The following is an 18,401-nucleotide window of genomic DNA, read 5'->3' on the forward strand; positions in this document are numbered from 1 at the left end:
TGTTTGTTTATTTTTTGGTTTTTTCTTTTTAATTTTCTTTTGATGCATCTGAGAAAGCAGTAAATTCCCCGAATTTCCAAGTATGACGCGGCAAAGCAAACCCCATGAATCCCTGCAGCAGTTGCAACAGAAACTTCATGCCCTCTGTCCTTTGTCCTTCTAAGGGGAAATGTTGGGTGGCATACAACATTTAAAAGTTAATGATAGGCTAGCCAGTAAAAGTGAAGACTTGCAGCTTTGGATTGCAGCGGAGAAACAGGAGGGCAGCCTGTTCATACCAAATGCCTGAGAGTACCTTATTCACGGGAAGCACTGGCAGACTATAAAGTACTCTGTTAATTATTGTTGACATTGCATAGAGAGCTTCATGCTGTTCTTTCTCTGCCTGCTTTGACTTAATTTGTTTGAGAAAGTACTTTTTCTGTGCTGCAGATTATGTAAATTCATATACTCTACTGCACTGACAGATGTGTCTTTGTTTTAGAAGAAGCCATTATTTTTTTCAGTGCTGAATGTGAATGGAGCATTTCACACTGGTGGCTTCCAAAAATATTTATAAAGTGAAGCTGAGCAGCTCAAAATATTTTGCCCTCCTACACTGACATTCACAAGCCTTTATAGCAGCATTATCAAAAGCATTTACAGTGGAACGTGCATGAGTTGGCCACAAAGACTGGGTTAGTCAACAAATCACTGAAGGCACACATTTTAGTCAGCTCTACCCCCACAGTGTACAGCAGAATCCAGTTGCAACTGTAACTAACAGGGCAATTATTCTATATTGTGGGTCAAAGACTATCTTGTAATGATCCCTTTCTCTTGTAACTCCTGCATATCTGAGGAAACAGGATGAAGAAATAGAAAGTGAGTAAAATTCTCCTTTCTTCCTCTTTCAGCTGGTAAAATGTGGTTTGACTGTGCATCAACTACCTCAGGCAGTGCTCATTCTGAGGTCTGATATCTGGCTGTGAGGGGTGGCATTGTTTGCCTTCCATATTTACATTCCAATTCCACCGACCATTGCCTAGGTGTTCTCCAGCTCACTCTCCCACTCTCTGATTCTTCCTGAACATGCTGCTAAGAAACAAAGCATGCTGCAGCCACCTGGGCAGAGAAAAACGCTCCCAGTGAGTACGAAAATGCATCACACTTCCTCTTAGATTTCACTATAAATTAAAATGACCTCTCTGCCAGTTGATTGTAATGACTTCCATAGTCTTCAATACTGTATTGAAACCAGGGCTTCCCACACATTTCTTCCCACTAGGACTTTATCCAAGAGAGCTACACCAGCAATCTGTGCCCTCCAGCTGCAGGTAGAAGAGCTGTCTGGCTAACTTCATTAGTATGGACATGATAACTGACACACAATGATTTCAATGATAAGACTGGGCGTGCTCCATGTCGATTCTCAGCTTTGTACATTTCCAGCTTTGAAGTTTTAAATATATCATGAATAGCAGTGAGTCCAAGGAATCCTACTTACAAATCCACTAAATAATATTAGCTCCATTAGCTTTGGTCAGCCCCTCCCTGTCCCCAGGAGTGGGGGCTATGCACCATGCTTAAACATTCTGATTATCCTCAGCAGGCAAATGAATAGAAAAGACATTTTAAACAGGGGAAGTCTCCCCACCTGAATTGTTACAGCGGGAGAGGGAATATTTGTCATACACTACCCTGTCTACCTAAACACAAGTTTGCATTGATGAAAAAATAGTGGAAAGTTTTACTCAGCAATGAACAGGGACTCCAACTAATCCCCCCTTCTTCATTATTTAGGAGATATCTCTCTAGTATGTACCAAATGATTTCACACTGCATAGGACGCCATTTCCCTTCAATGGCCATAGAAGTTTCTTTCCTCATAATCCTTGCATTGTTTGGACACAATCTTTTTTCGAACACTTGCATTTTTGCATTGCTAGATGTTAATTTTTTAATTCCTGACAAATGTGTGACCCTTTTGTTGTCTATATGCAGTATTAATTCTGTGATATTTAAGCATGGCTAAATGAAAAGTGTCTCAGCTGAAGATCATTTCTAGTGGGGTTTTTTTTTTGGTAAGAAGACAGTTATTTTGGTTTTCTTGCTGCATTTTGGAGGCGTGTGCATTAAAATTACTTCTAAAACCTTGAAACAGGAAAGAATAGCACACTTTAAAGCATGTGTTGCCATGTATTTGCTACCCTCTTGCTTATAGCTTGCAGCAGGTGAAAAAGCAGTGACTAAGAATGCAATAAAGTCTGGAGAACAGTAACAGCAAACACATGTGGTCTTTTGTATTCTTTTGTATCCTGTGAAGTATTAATTTCCTTTAGTGAATTTGTAGCTTAATTAAAAAAACCCAAACAAAATCAAAACAACAAACAAGCTGAATTTTCCCCTTTGCTCAGCAAAAAATAAGAGAATACTAATAATTTTGATTAAAATATTACTGAAGAAGCTATGACTCTAGTACTTGTGGCCTTGTTTTGAACAGAACAGAGTTTGCTTCTAATGCTACCATGCCAAGGAAAGAGGAAATTGATATGACAGACCATTTCAGACTATATGGAGAACTGGGTTATAGCATGAGGGTTGACAGGGATGTTCTTCTAACATGAGGTAGCCCTCCAGATGGAAGCTGATGTGTGTCTGTGCAGGATGCATGTGTTTTCGATGGCCAAGCCATGACTGTGAAGGAGGCTTCCTTTCCCCTGGGACCTTATCTCAGATTACACCAGCTCCTACTGCAAGTGAAGAACACCTTTCTTTGACCTTGACATTACTGGAATAAATGTTTAGAGGCATGTAAAACCTCAAAACAAACACTCCTCTCCTTGGGGAGCAGATAAGTGAACAAACACGTGACAGATGATAGTGACTTACTTAACGCGTGACCGACTTGCACGTATATTCTGCTCTCACTGGAGTTGTAAGTGGCCACAAAAGAAAAACAGGTCATGCTACTGGTGTGCCTGGTGTATTAGTGAGCAGGTCGTAGGTGTATGCCTTGCCAAAGAAGCAGTGTTTGAAGATACTGGATTTCCCAAGGAAGCCCTGAACATGATGCAGAAGTCTTGCTAGAGCTTTTGAGTTTTGTAAAAATTCAGTTTCAAAATTCACCTCCCACCCAAAAAGTACAAATGGGTTTTTGCAACCAGCTCATAAAATCTTCCCATTGCAACATGGTGACTCTGTCTTGAGAAAGACTTTTTTGGAAAACTTTGCTTCGGGATTGCATGCTGATAGGTGTACAGTCCTTATGTGAACCACCTTTTATCAAGAACAGCCTTGCCACTGCCCCTTATCAGGTGGAGACAACAGATGCCCAGCAGCAGCTACAGGTTTGTACTGCTCGCTGAGATGTCCAACTGCATGGAGAGACAGGAGAAACAGAAACTGGTCAGACTGGTTCTGGAGGCCATGTTAGGGGCTCCGCGATGCTGGGTCTTGCTCAGGCAGGCTATGAAGCCCAGTGCGACAGGGTGGCTTCCACTGGAAAGAGCCCTGCGCTCCCATTTTTTAATCTTCTCTCACTCACATTTTTGTCCTAATTCCTTCTCCCCCTTTTATAGCATTTTGTGTGAAAGAATACACTGGCAATGCTGAGTACTGCTTTGGAGAGAGGCCCCGGTTAAACTGGCTCCAGATGTGCTTGAACTGGCCTGGCTGTGTGCTCCCAAGAGCAGAGCCTGCCTCCTGGGCTGGGAGCAGGCACCCATGTGCCAGGTGATGCACGTGGCTGGCTGCCACAGTTACTAACCTAGTATTAACTGCATTAATTGTGGACATAAACAGTGTTTAGTGCCAAGCATGTCACAAGCTGATTATAAAAGCTGTGGTGTAGGCAGAGTTTCAAATTATGCTTCACTTTTAATTTCCAGCGCCCTTCCCCTCCCGTCCTATCCCTCCCCTCCCCCTCTTTCCCCCTCCCCCTCCGAAATTCCTTGAATGTGTCTGTGTATTTACCAAAATACAAATGTGTGCCGAGCGGCAGAGCTATCGCGTTGTAAATACTATGAGTACCTGCTAATGGCCGGGAGCGCCGGCAGACCCCGGCAAGGGAGAGCCCCCTGCCCCTCCTGCCCCCCCGACCCGACCCGACCCGTCCCGTTCCGTGCCGTTCCGTGCCGTTCCGTGCCGTTCCGCTCTGCCGCTGGGCGCAGCTGACCTACTTTCTCTGCCTTTCTCCCCGCACTGCCCCGAGCCCTCCCGCGCACGGCGTTTAACCCTTGGGAGCGCAGCGGGCGCGGCTCCCGGCGCTGCCGGCCCTGGGGCCGGGAGCGGGCCCGCGGGGATGCGGCGGCGCTCGGCTCCTCGGGCTGGGCTCCCGACCAGCCTTTGCCCGCAGCACCACCCACCGGGCGGCGTGCGGACACGGACCGGGCTGAACCAGCGCTTCTGCCCGCTCGCCTCTTGCCCTGAGCTTCCCCGGGACTGGTGTCCAGTCCACTCGGCTCCCCGTGATTCGCCACTGTTTCTCCCATTAACGAACCTTTAACAAAACAAATAAAACTGTAATGAAATACGAAGTACCTAGAATTCACAGAAATGGCGCTGTTTGCATTTCTGTACAATGCAGCCCCACCTTCCTGCAAGGGACAGGACATCAAAGCGTTTTGGAGAGGCTCTGCCCTTTGTGGCTCATGCTCTGGCACCTGGTGTGGGAAAAGCTGTATGATTATGGTGACAAAATACGTCTGACACAGCATACGCTGAATACTGGCTTGGTGTGAAGAGCACATTGTAAGTGCTTTGTATTTGATGTGCTTAATGTGGTCATATAGTGCTCAGTATGATATTCAGCTGATTAATTGTAACTCACTTTTGGATTGCACTTTGCCTCCCTGTGTTTTTGCTAAAACAGTGGGTTGTCTTTTGTTCTTTTTAGAAGAATATTAGAGGAAAAGCTCTTTAGCTGCACAAAAGTCTGGAAAGGAAGAAGATAATACTTTCACATTTGTAAATATAATACTCTTTCTAGAAAGGCCAGAAGTAAAATGTTGTGAAATAAAAAAATTGCATTGGGTGCACACCTTTTAACATGCAAAAATTTTTGTGTGCATTGAAAAGTATCTCCTGGGCTTTAGTAAAGATTATTAGACAACTATGGGACTTATCAGCAAAGTGTTTCCTCAAGTATGTAAACTCCACTGAGTATACAAACAAATTGCATTCAAGTACACGAAGATAGCAGCATGGTCACCTTGTCCGAAAAAGCTGAGGTTTCCGTGATGCAGCTGGTGAAACTTGGAACAAAAGTAAAACTGCTGGGAAAGGAGTTTCCTAGCAGCGTGAATTTCATAGGGTCAAGACCAATGAGTGTCCATGGAGTAATCAAGCTCTGTGGTCACTGTGACCGTGGAGTAACAGCTGTGGGTCACTCTTTTGGCTGTTGTTGAAGGATGGTGGGGATGGGCAATGAACCTTGTTTCTGTTCTAGAGGAAGGCCATTTACATTGTGGGTGAGAGCATTATCTGTGTTTTGAGAATGTGCTTAGCTGTGCTCCATTGCTTTGACACATTTCCACTGAGTGGCCACTGACCTTTTTTGTAGTCTGTTTCGCAGAAGTTTTATTTTGAGTGTGGTAAGTGGAGAGTTGCAGGGACATCTGGGCATGATCTTCCCCCTCCCACAAAGGAGGCACCTTCAGTCAATCTTTAGGCTATCTAAGGGTGTTGGATTATCGTTAGCTAATGTCATACTGTCTCCCTCTTAAGGGTAATAAATAAATCAATCCCCCCTACTGTCAGATCTTTCAGCAGCCTTGATAAGAATAACTGCCAGGTGTCTCTGATAAGGCTGTGGTCCTTGGCAGCATTTTAGGGTACTGTTCATGAGGAACTACTGGGGTAGTTCCTGGAAAAGCTGGATTTTATAGAGGGATTACTGGTATTTGTTAATCTAAATGAAGAGTGCTGCTGGTTCTCCTATGTCTTTCTCAAAACACAGTATGAATATCCATTTGCAAATGGCTGTCACTCAGAAGTATAAATTAGAAGGACTACAGGGTACTGCCAGTGAAACTCTACTTCCTTTGCAGTTGTCTTTGAGTAACTGTCCTGGTTATCAGATGGTTCAGTCATGCCTAGTTTCTCTTGTTTGTTTTCAAAGAGCTGTATGCAAGTTGCAGTGAACAGTTATGTTAAGGGACAAGTAATTTGCACTTTACACAGGGAGTAAATTTTAAGTACCCATGAAAGCAGAAACATGAAGAGTCTGCAAAATAATTGGTAGGCAAAAACATCTCAGCTCAAATTTAGTGATCAGTTACTATCACAAAGTGATCTTTAGGTTTTTTTTAACAAAAAATGAAGTATTTCTTTACATTATTAATGATTAAGTTCAAAAGTAAGTAATGACTGCAAAAGTTGGTCTTAGTTCCAGAGTTCATAGGAGACACTTACTAAGGGGAATTTTTTCCACATTTTTAGGTTAACCCAGAGAATCTGTGGTATAGAAGTAAAAATGATGTTGAATGAGTGCCACCAAGTGTCTTCCTGAAGAATATGAAAGCCCAAGCCTTTAGTGGGAGCTAAAGCCAGACTGTACCATTAAGTTCTGTAATTTTGAGTGAGATATCTCAGAGGCAGTGAATTTGAATTCTGTTAGAGTGAGAGTAGTTGCAATTATTATTTCACTGAAGTGCAAGAGCAAACTCTGGAAAGCTGATGAAGGTGAATATCTGTGATAGGGGCAGAAAAAAAGATAATGCTGTGTATCCATCCTGTCTGTCTCTCTGTTCCAATTTCTTTATCTTCTGAGTGAGTGCTCGGCGTTGACACTGGACTGTCTGTGTCTGTGCTGTGTCAGGTGATGGCATGATACCCCTTATCTGTAGCAAGGCTGGTACGTGCCACAGGACCCCCTGACAGGTAAAATATGTTACAGATCTGGCTATTAACAATTCAATTTTGGCCCTTCTTCTGCTACTATTGATCCCAATGCTGACCATATTAATAGCTGACATGGGGGCAAGGCTGAGACTTGTGTGTAAGAACATCAGAGGTTGAACAGAAGAAACAAGGTAGGTGTTGTCAAATACCCTGCAAGGTGGTTTCATCCTGAATTCCCTGTAGATTAAAAGTTCCCGAAGGATCTTTAGATATGCCTTTCATACACAAGAGTGGGTCTAAAGGAGGAAGATTTGTATCAGCCTTATAACTTTCTGAATTTTGGTTTGATTCAAGAAATAGATACCCTAGTGTGCTGAAACTCCAGTTGCATTTTTCCATGCTGTATGTTGAGGTAAAAGATTGATGCCAAAAAGCCATTTTACATTGCACACAAGAATAGCTGCTCTTTGTCGTGCTGGAGTTCATTGCCTGAATTTCCACACTGCAGCCAGAAACCATGTCCAAAGCAGCTACACAGAGTTGTGGTGGGCAGCAAACTTAGTATCTCTCCTCAGAAATGTGAAGTGCCTTTTGTTCTGGTTAAACAGCTGAGGGGGAGTGCACTAGGACAAGGGTCTAGCCAAAGAGACTGTTTATTGCAGGGTTTTGGTAATGTACTTATTTGGACAGAAATAGTTTAGGTCATGAAATGTGCTGAAGCCTGCGTACAGAAATTGAACTTTTTTTTCCCTGGAGTATATTTATTTATAGATAAACTGATCGGTCTGTAGTACATGGCACCCATTAAACTTGGAGGGGTGCCAGGGAGCAAAGAGAGCACCGTATATTTTGGGGACTCTGGGCAGTGAGCAGCACAGAGTCTCTGTTTAATCAGCAGCCCATTGTATGTCTCAAGGCCTTTCCACAGAAGTTAATGGGTGAACAGTCTTCTGCTGGCACAATTTTTCCAATGTAGCACTCTTTGTTCTGTTCTATTTTATTATTTCACTATAAATTAACTTAAAAGGGTCAGGTTTACCATTGTCTGAGCATGCTGTGAAAAAACTCACCTTTGAAACAGTGTATAACTCTTCTTTGTGTGATGAAGGGTGGAACCGCAAAGTACAGAGACGGGCATCAATATATTGACCTTGAATTATTTGGAAGGACTTCCACTATTTGTATGGGTGATGTATATTTTGTGGACCTATTGTGTCCAAAGGGGGCAACTCTCAAGGGATTTGCTCTCACTACCTGTAAAATTTGTGCTGCTGATTTGGTATTTTCCGGTATGCAGGGATATCTAAGCACCACTGTGTGGTGTGCTGGGTAACTAGACTGCCCTCTGTGTGCTGGATGGCAAAGCTAGGTGCTAGATGTATACTAACATGGTGAGGAGTACCTTTGGAGGCTCAGATAAATGTCTAAGCTTTTGTTTAGTCAAAATTAACTTTTTACTCAGAATATGAAGTAATTAGTTGTCCTTTTCCTCTTGTGCCCTTCCCAAGCACAATAGACAAAATTATCAGTATTCTTGCCAGTAATTCACCTATTATCTCAGTTTAAAAGAATTTCATTGTTTCATGGACAGTTTTAATATACTGGAGAATGTTCCTGTCAGGCTGTGATATCTGGGCATGATCTCATCATTCATTCAAGAGGAAAAATAAAAGCTTCTTCTCTGAAATGGCCAACCTTACTACAACTTTAAAAGCATTCTTTGGGGAGATGAATAAAAGCAAATGGCAAACTAAAAAGTGTTGCTAAGGAACAAATCCAGATGCTTCCAGAACTTACAAAAAAAAGGGGAAAAAAAAGCACAAGGACACACCCACTAAATTGGACTAATGATTTCCAAAAGGAAATTATCAGAGAGATATTCTATTATCCAACAGTTCTAGTTTACTAAATAGGGAAATAGTAAGAAAATAAGAGCTTTGAGAACCAGTATAATTAATAAACATGAATGAGGAGGTTCTCCAGAGGAAAAGATTTGCACAAGACCGGAATTTATAGTAAACATTCTACTTTAATAACATCCATGGAAAATCACTTAAACAAGTTGCACAGTTGATTGAACATGTTGAGTTGGCAAGGATCAGGTGGAAAACCCACAGCAATGGTGTATTTTGACGCAAGGAAGGTCCGTGTTGCTGTGACAACTAATGTGTGATATGTGCAGACATGCCCTGCAAGGCCATCCCACACTCCCAGCCACTCACCCTAGCAAAACATGTTCTCAGCTTCCACTTTCCAGCTTTTAAATAGTTTTAGGAGAATGACCTCACAGCTGTAGCTGTTCCCAGATAAGTTCCTCCTTAATGCACACAGCTTCAGGTGTTTGGTTTTCTGTGTTACCTATCAGCACTTCTTGGTGTTCCTACTGAGCTTAGCTGGTTGACCAGGCTCACTTTTCCTTTGATTCTTAGTCTTCCAACAGTGTGGGTTTTCTCATTGCATGTATTAAGGACTATGTTAGTGTATTTTAATATCTGGCTACAGAAGATCAGAAGTTATACAGTTCATGAATAGCTGATACCCAAAGAAGTAATATTTTTTTTTTTAATGTGAAATCTTGTATTCATGAAAACTTGCTACAAGAAATGTTTCCTGTGAACAAGTGAATGGCCAAAATACAGATTACTTGGTACAATTTACCAGAGCAAAAATCTGTGGAATACCTCCCAAAATGAAATGGCTAGTATGTTTTTGGTCTTGGAAAAAAACTATGGTTACCTTAGGTTTTATTTGATTAAATAACATAGGAATATATTGATTTTATGACTATTCTCAAAAGTTTCTCTTAATGCAATTATACCTTTTTATGTCTTTGTAAAATATTTTTTTCCCAAGACAAATAGTGTGTTTATTTTGTTGAGGATGCTTTATTAACACCATCCTAATTGATGCTTAATCCAACTTCATTTGAATTATTTCTGCTAAAGGCATTTGGAATGGACTCTGAAATACTGGTTCATATGGAGGAAGATAGTTATTCTGACTTTTTTTCCTAAGGTTTATTGGACATCCCTTTGGCTATAGGGTGAAAAAAGTTGGCTTCCTTCAAAGAGCAGTTTCCTTTTATTAAAACTGCAGTCAGAGAAACACAGCTTTCATTGTGCTTTCTCCTATCTGAGTCGTGTTCTCAATGGGTGATTGATCAACACTTTGTCGAGCCTGGACATGGTAAACTACAAAAGCAACATGATGAATGGAATTTAAATTGTGTTTCAAAATAGAGTTCCTTCTTTATGATCAAAATGAGAGAAAATATTCCATGAGCACCTCAGATCCAAAATAAAACTGCCAAGTTAAACATGAAAAGTTAATTTAAGATTGTATTCTGCCATGTAGACCTTGAAGAGAAAAATCAAACAGAACAAGACAGATCAACAAGTAGACCAAGCAATGTTACCTTTGGATCTCATCATTGCTCAAGCATCTTGAAAAGTCAAAAGAAAAGTGACAGTATTTGGCCACATTCCTGGACTAAAGTGAGTCTCCTGTTTCTCCTCCTATCATGTACCTCTAGTCCAGATCTCTCTGGATACTGTGCAGAAGGAAGATGGGAGTTCTCCCTCCCTGAATGTGAGGCTTTCGATTACTGTGACTTCCTTGTATAGTCAGTCTTCTGGTTTAATTATATTTTTCTTATTTTTTTTAAGAAATGGCACCTGGAGATATCACAATATTCTTCTTACTTTAGTTGCATTTCTTTTTTTCCCAGCTACTAGCCTCATGTCTCATACTGCTTCACAAGGTGACACCTGCATTTACCTTCAGTCCTATGTGTGTTCTTGCAGTTTTAGACTATAGGCTTTCTGGGATAATTCCTTTCCCAAAAAGCTGAGCAGCATGATCTTAACTAAGTGCTTAAACATAACAGCACAGTAAATAATGAATAATGAAGAACTTCTTTTTCATCTGTAATAGAAAAGTTGGATTTTAATGTGACTGTTACTTGAAATAAGGATGACAACATTTTACAAAGTTACTGTCAGGAAGCTGCCAGTAAGTAGTGGCCTGATAGCAACACCTTGTGATCAATTCCCCAAGGGTGGCAGTTTCCAAGGTACCCCTGGCAGAATCTCAATGACATTTTTCATTTTTTAGAATCCATCTTCTGGTTGATGAATGTTGGTGGCCTAGCACATGCTTCTTGCCATCCAACAGGTACTACTTGGACGTGCTCCTTGTTAGATGACATGGTTAATTTTGTGCTAATGTGTGACTCCTCAGCCTGACTGGGCAGGCCAGTGTGCTGCTGGAGTGGGGGGGAGCCCCAGGGACTGTGTGAGAGACCCTGCTCCATGTCCCCAGGGCTGCTGGAGGGATCCATGCTGTGTGTGCGCATGGATCTGTTTCTCACGGAGGGACGGTCATCCCAGCTAGCCCGGAGGGAACGGGACAGGGTCCCCTGCAGCACTTGTGTTTGTGTGAGGCTGAGCATGCCTGCGTGTGTGCTTGGCCGTGCCCTCGCTCTGGCTCTGCTGGGGCAGAAGAGGCGGTGTCACCCTGACCTCTGTCATGCCACCAGCTCTGTCAGCACCGAAGTTTCATAAATCCTTTGCGTCTCAATGGTTGCTGTCCACAGGGAAAGTGACACAATGCAGCAATTCCAAGATATTTCAGATGTCTTCAAAATGGCATGTCTAAAAGCTTAAAAACCAAATAATGCCCATTTTTACATTTATTAGGAATTTTATGTTGCATGCATAAAGTTACTGGAAGCATGCTCATGTAGTTTGATTAATAATATCTTTTTTTAACAAATGGAGTTTTGAATGAATGGCAATTGTTTCCTTCAGCGTCTTCTCACAGGAGGCTAGTCTGAGTTTGCATAGGCTAACTTAACTTTCCTGTATCCCAAGAAGATAGATGCATGGAAATCCTCCGATAAAGTTGAAATGCACTTTGTTATTTTGTTTGGTGGATACTGTTGCCCCCTGGAGGCCATTTCTCGGTTATCAAAATATTAGATTGGAACTTAAATTAAAACTTAGAAATGTTTGCTATGATAAACAAAATATTCCCTTTAGCAATTAAAAATATTGCGACTTTAATTAAAAGAGTTTATGAGCTTATCAGAGAAATAACTTATTTCTTACTATGCTAATTATTTTTCTACATTTGCTGTTTAGATTTGCAAATTGCTAGAGAGTAAAATTTAATTGGTTTTTAAGGGAGATGAATATTTAATTTGAATACAGTACTTGGGAAAAACAAGGATTTTGTGAATATGTGTGTGTGTTTTTTAAACAGCATAGATAATCAGCGTAGGGAGTGTGAATGTCTCCACATGAACTGTAGACAGGTTTGTTTGCTGTGCTCTTAGGAGTTGCTCATTTTGCCTGTGGAAGCCGCTCGTGTTGCTGATCTTGCTCCTGGCAGTGCAAGGGAAAGGGCAGAGCAGGGCTGTGGCTGGAGGCAGCCCTGGGCCCTGCTCAGCCTCTGTGGGAGCTGTCTGGCACCTGCTTGGAGCTCTGTGTGGCCAGCGACAGCAAGGGTTCAGCTAATGGCCAAGTAACTCAGGCCTCACATCCCTCTCCTTCTCCACTGCATGGCCTCCTGGAAAGGGAGCCCTGCAGGCCTTCGTCCCAGAGCCACACAGGGTGACCTTCTGAAAAGAGAGTGGAAATGAGATCCCTGCATTTGTGTGAAAAGCATGTCCTCTTTCCCCTTCATTCCTGGGTCTGCTAGAGTTGTTCAGCTTTTTATAAGTTTGGTGCATGGCTATCTGCAACTGAGATTCAGGCTAGACAGCAATGAATGTCAGTCACTGACCATTGGAATAAAATCACAACTACTGACCCCATTCCACTGTTAATAATTAATTGGGCTGCTCATGGAGAAAGATTTTTTATGTGACTACAAGCCCATTTCTAAACATTTAGAAATCTGGCATTTCTAAACATTGTCACTAATGCTATGAATTAAGTGTTAAGTTATACATGTTAAATCGTTTCGCTTTTGTAATTATTCCCTTGCCTATACTTGTAATGGACTTTTTTCTTCATAGGTGCTGTACCCATCAGCTGGTGCTTTGATTTCTGCTGCTTCCCCTGCCTCCCAGAATAGTTTTGCTATTCTGCACCAGGCTTCCTCCCCTGGTGAGCACCAGCATTTCATGACATAGCCATGCTGGCAAAGAAATAACCTCGTACTAGTGCAAGGAGTATCAGGTCTGTGAAGGGAACAGAATAAGGGCAGTGCTGGGTACTGCTTCTCCTGCATGTTGTCTAACCCCAGTACAGCTGATGTATCTGGTGGTTAATGAGCCATACACCAGGACAGACTCCCTCCTCTAGACCCCTTCTTGGTATTTGGCTGGTTTTTGCCATCCTCCCATCAATCCCATGTTGCAGGAAGTCTGGCAGCTTTCTGAACAGGCATATGGAGAGCATTTGTTTCTCCTTGCAAACCCATTGTCTGAAGGCTGTGAGTGTCCCTCCTTCTCCTGCTCTTTCTTTTCTTCCTCTGCTCACCATTGGGTTCAGTACTTCATTTTATGCAAAATGTGGTCTGGTTTGTTGTACTGAGCTTCATCAGCACTTCATGTAACCTGAGTTAAGGCCTTTAAAACCACTGAAAAGCAAAGAAAGGGTGCCTGGGTAAGGAGTGCAATATCTGGGCTTGAACGGGTTATTTTCTGCTGGTAATGTCAGTACCACATGCAGTAGGTTCAAGTGTTATAATAGAGCTCTGTAATATTAATGGAAATTATTACTGTTTTTTTTCTGGGCACACTTGGGAATATCTCCTTAGATGCCAGGAATTTGTAGTTGAAGCTCTCTTGATATGCTTCCTAACAAATGAAAAGAATTACATTTTCTGCTGGTGGAAATGTTCAGTCTGTGACATAGCTCAGCAGTGTTGATAAAGTGAAAATACTTAAATTTTGAGGATGATCTGATGATTTGAGTCTTATCAAATGAGATTACATTTATACACTTCCACCTTGTTTTTACATATCTCTTGCATATATTAAATATGAAAATTTAAATGTACACCAACATTAACAGTGTTTATTACTGTTCCTTCCAAAATTCTAGCTTTAGAAATTAAGACATACACAAAAAATAAGACGGAAAAGCATTGAGGATGCTCATTACAGTGAATAGAAAAGTCTTTACTGTCCTGCCTCTCTGTAGGTTCCTTCTATTTCTTCCTGCTGGCTCTCAGCCTACTTCTACATACCTAATCCTCCAGCCAGAATCCTTCTTATGTTGCTTTCAGTAGATATAAATATACATAATTTAAAAAATTCTCCCCCGTTCCTGAATGATCCTAGATGTCAAGTAAATGACATTACCCCACAGCTGCCTCCCTCACTGTTACTACAGAGGTGCTGGCGTAGCCTGGGCAGATGGGGATCCTGGATGAGGCCACAGCCCAGGGGATCTGAGCAGCCACTTTCCAGACTGGGGCACAGAAGAGCATCAGAGAAGGAGGAGGATGTAATGTGGAAGGAAGGAGAGGACTGCAGAGACTTTACCCTATAAACAAGCCAGTTCAGAGGCAGGTGGGATGTGCAGTTCATCCTTTTGAGAGCATCTGGGACAGACCTGCCGAAATGGTCAAAGTAGGTGTGACTGATGAGCCTTAGACTGGGGTATAAGGGGGCTTTTAAGGTGTTCATGATTAAGTTTCACCGGGTTGAAAATGGATGGAATATCCATTTGCTATCCTTTTGAAAGGAAAAAAATATAAATCTATGCATTATTCACAGGCAGGAGGCTTAAAATGATGCGTGAATGTTTTGGTTTCACCTGGGATACAGTTAATTTTCTTCTTACTAGCTGTGGTTTGAATTCATTACGATACTAATGTTGATAAGGTACCTATGTTTTGGTTGTTGCTAGGTAGTGCTAATCCTAAGTCAAGGACAGCTGTCCTGAACTGATAGAATGGCATGCCCAGTGTAAACTGGGGGAGTTGTCTGGGAGCTGCTGATCTCCTCTGGGAGATGGGCTGGGTGTCAGTCAGCAGGTGGTAAGCAACTGAGTTGTACATCGCTTGTATTTCTTGGGTTTTATTTCTCTTTCTGTTTCTGTCAGCTCCCTTTTAAGTACAGTTAGTGTTATGTTTATGTTATTATTTTAATTATGAAAGTGTTTTTATGTAAGCCCACCTCCACTCCCCCATTGGTGTTTAGGGTGCAGTGAGTGGCTGTGTGGTACTTAGTTACCTACAGGGCTAAATCGTGGCTGGGAAAAATCATTATTTTTGCTTTCAAAATGTCATTTTTAACCTTGGTATGCTTGAGTCTTTGGTCATGAAGAAATAAAGACTGCATATGAAATAAGGCCTCTTGGGGAAACAAAAGGACTCAGGCCTAGGACTTAAGCTAAAGGAGAGTGACCAAGGTCAAGGCACTGCTCTCCAGTGATTGTGAGCAAAGAGCCTTTACCATAATATTTAACACACAGAGAGTGCTTTCCCAGGAAAGCCTTTGAGAAACCTGAACAGCCATTATGAGGAGGCTGAGGCACAGAGGAAAAATGAGGTGTCTCCCCACAAAGTAACCACGGTCTCAGAGATAAATAATGCTGACTTCTGCTCTGTGCTTGTTCTGTTGGTTAAAAAGCTGGGGAGAGGGGAAGGTAGATCTTAAGGCCATATTTCTCCGGAGAAGAGAGGAAGTTAAAATATCCACCTCAGTCTGAAATATGCCTCTTTTTCCTGTTAAAACCTCCAGTTTTAGGAACAAAGCTTTAATGGTCACCACAAGGAAGGTTTAGGCTAACCGTGGTAGCACAGACAGCTAATCCCACTTTCTACTTCTCCTCAGACCCAAAATGCAAACTCTGAGAGGTTTGTAGGCAATGATGAGGTGAGAGCTGCCCTGCCTGCATGCTGGGCATTTACAGCTACAGAAATATGAATAAAGCGTGCTCCAGAGGGGCATTAATTGCCATCAGTTATGAACATGGCAGCAGGAAGGAGAACTAAAACCAGCATGCAGCTTCTTTCATTGGTGATGGAGGGCAAGCATAGCCACACCTGGTAGGTTTGTGAGAGAAAGAGTTATTTGTAATCAACAGCAAGGAGGAACTCTAAATTGAAGCCACTCTGTGGTGACCTCAGTGCAGCCCTGGGGCTATCAGGGCTGCCAGCATGGCCGTGGTTTGGCTTTGTCTGCTGTGGCAAACGGGTGGATAAATAGGAGATGGCACTGCTGCATGTGTGTGCATGAAGCAGCTGGCTAATTGGCAGGACTTCTGGCACTTTTCTCCCTGCTAGAAGAGAAGTGGAAAAAAACCCAAAATCAAATAGAGTTACTGACACCAGGAGGTGTTGGGCATTGTGATGCACCAATAGCCCTACCCTTAAAACCCCTGAAAATCAGTAGCTCAGTGTTCTTCTTTCTGGGTCTAAATTCCTCAGCTCAGTAAACTCTGAGCCTGTGCACAGCTGTTCTGGTCTAAGTCAGTGTCACTGACTAGGGGAAAAAAACACACAAAACTTTTGGAAGGTCCCTTCACATAAATTGCTTCCAATGAATTATTTACAGTTTACATTAGCAGCCACACTCTACACGACATCATTAAATTTTACAAGGCTGTGATGAACAGCTGCATCTTACACAATATTTTTTCATCTTTGCGTGTAAGACACTGATTCTTTCAAGGTTGTTCCCCGGGCAAGTAGCATTATTTTTTCATTCAGCCACAGGGAAAGCTGCCATTACTTCCTTGCAAAATTGTACCTCTCTTTACTGTGAAGTATTAACAGTATTTCTAGCTAGTTTACTTTGGCCTTACAGGTAAGGGGTGGCAAGGGGGGAAGCATGCTCTTGAAATAGTTCAACAGATGAGTTTATTTCCTAGTTATGGTTACAGCTTACAGTGCTAATGACTCACTGCATAGAAATCTTCTGTAGAATACCTGTGTTGGAGAAAACTCCCTGGCCTTCATGGTCATGTTAACATGGGAACTTAGGCAGCTGTTAGATCAAAGGCTCCAAGTGTTGCCCCTGCTTAGGGATTGGAGATGCTCCAAGCTTGGGCAAATTTAGCTTAGTGGGGTTATGGTGATGAAGTCAGTTTTGCTTACATGCAAGCTGACACAAAGCTTCAAGGAGAGTTGGTACCTGGGATCTGACTGGACTTACAGCGTTTTCTGTAGAAGGGCTGAGGTAGACAGGGTCTTCCACAATGGACTACAAAGGAGTCTATACCACAGACACACCCAGCTGAAAGTGAAGATCAGTGAGCATGGAAGTAAAATAATTTTATTCCTGTGTTGCTAAGTGTGGAAATGTTAACTGGAATCTATATATCTGTGTGCCAATGATTGGATAAAGCTGGCAGCAGCTGTGGAGTACCTGGAGCAACTGTGTACCAGCTACACTTGGGCATCTGCCAGAACCTTAACCTCTCCCAAACTTAAGCTAAGAGACAGGGCCTAGAAATTCCTTCATGTCTGGAAGCACCTTCACAGCAGAAGTGATATGCCTGTACTTCTCTTCCCATTCTGGGCCCTTCTTGAAGAGATGTGATGCAAGGATTTCCAAAGTAGAGGCGAGATCAAAAAAGGGTGGTGCGTCACTTGGGGGAGAGGATGACAGACTGGGAGAGATGGACAGGTGCCCTAGGGCACTACTAGTTGTCTTGCACATTTGTAATTTGTTTCTGACTTAAGGAACAACATCCAAGTGTGATTTGTTAATTGACAAATGACAAGATATTATGTGCCTGCTCTTCTTATTTCTCTACCTTATAAGCAAGGATTCCTGTGGGATAACCCCTGCTGCTCAGCAGAAATAAACAATATTCTCTGGGACAAATGTAGCTTTCCTCTAGCTCTCCATAGCACTTAGCTCGTGGCAGTTAATGCCATTAGTCAGAGACCTCCAGATAAAGTGTCATAAAATATTAATTATAATAAGGCATTCAATGTCTCTCCCCAGGTGTACCTGCTCAGGATGCTTCTCAAGTCCTCTTGGGCAGGGATTATGGGGACAGAATGAGAAAGGTGTTTTTATTTGTGCTGTGGAGAAGGTTAATTAGAAAACTTCTCACATTATTGGCGAATCTAATTAATTTGATTACTTTAGAAGAGAGTCCTGATTACACCTGGAAAAGAAAAGCCTGAAAGCAAATTATGGGTAATTTGATACAAGACCACTCAAGTTTATGGTTACATGGCAACTGCATGTTTTGCTGCCTTTTGAGTAAGAGGAGTGACTAAGACATGGGCAGAGGGAGCAGCACAGAATGTCCATGGGTCAGAAATTGCCTTGTTCTGGTTTCCTGGGAGGAAGTCCTGATGATTTCAGGTAGTAAAAGAGAATGTTGCCATGGAAAAAGACTCACTGACTGTTCTCTATTTTTACTATGAAAATTATCTAGAAATCAGCTTTCCAATGATACTATTCATCAAACCTTAGCTATTTGTCCTTTGTCTGAGCTCTATTACACACACTATTAATAAACTTCTTTCTTAATTCTGTCTGTGGGTTTATAAATAACTACAAAATAACTATTTTGTCAGAGATGTTATGCACATAAACTTACATGAGCTCTAAGTTTCTATGACTTTCAGCCACACATCCACACCTGTCCTTTGTCAGGATG

Source organism: Molothrus aeneus, chromosome Z (assembly GCF_037042795.1).
Source record: "Molothrus aeneus isolate 106 chromosome Z, BPBGC_Maene_1.0, whole genome shotgun sequence".
NCBI lineage: Eukaryota > Metazoa > Chordata > Aves > Passeriformes > Icteridae > Molothrus > Molothrus aeneus.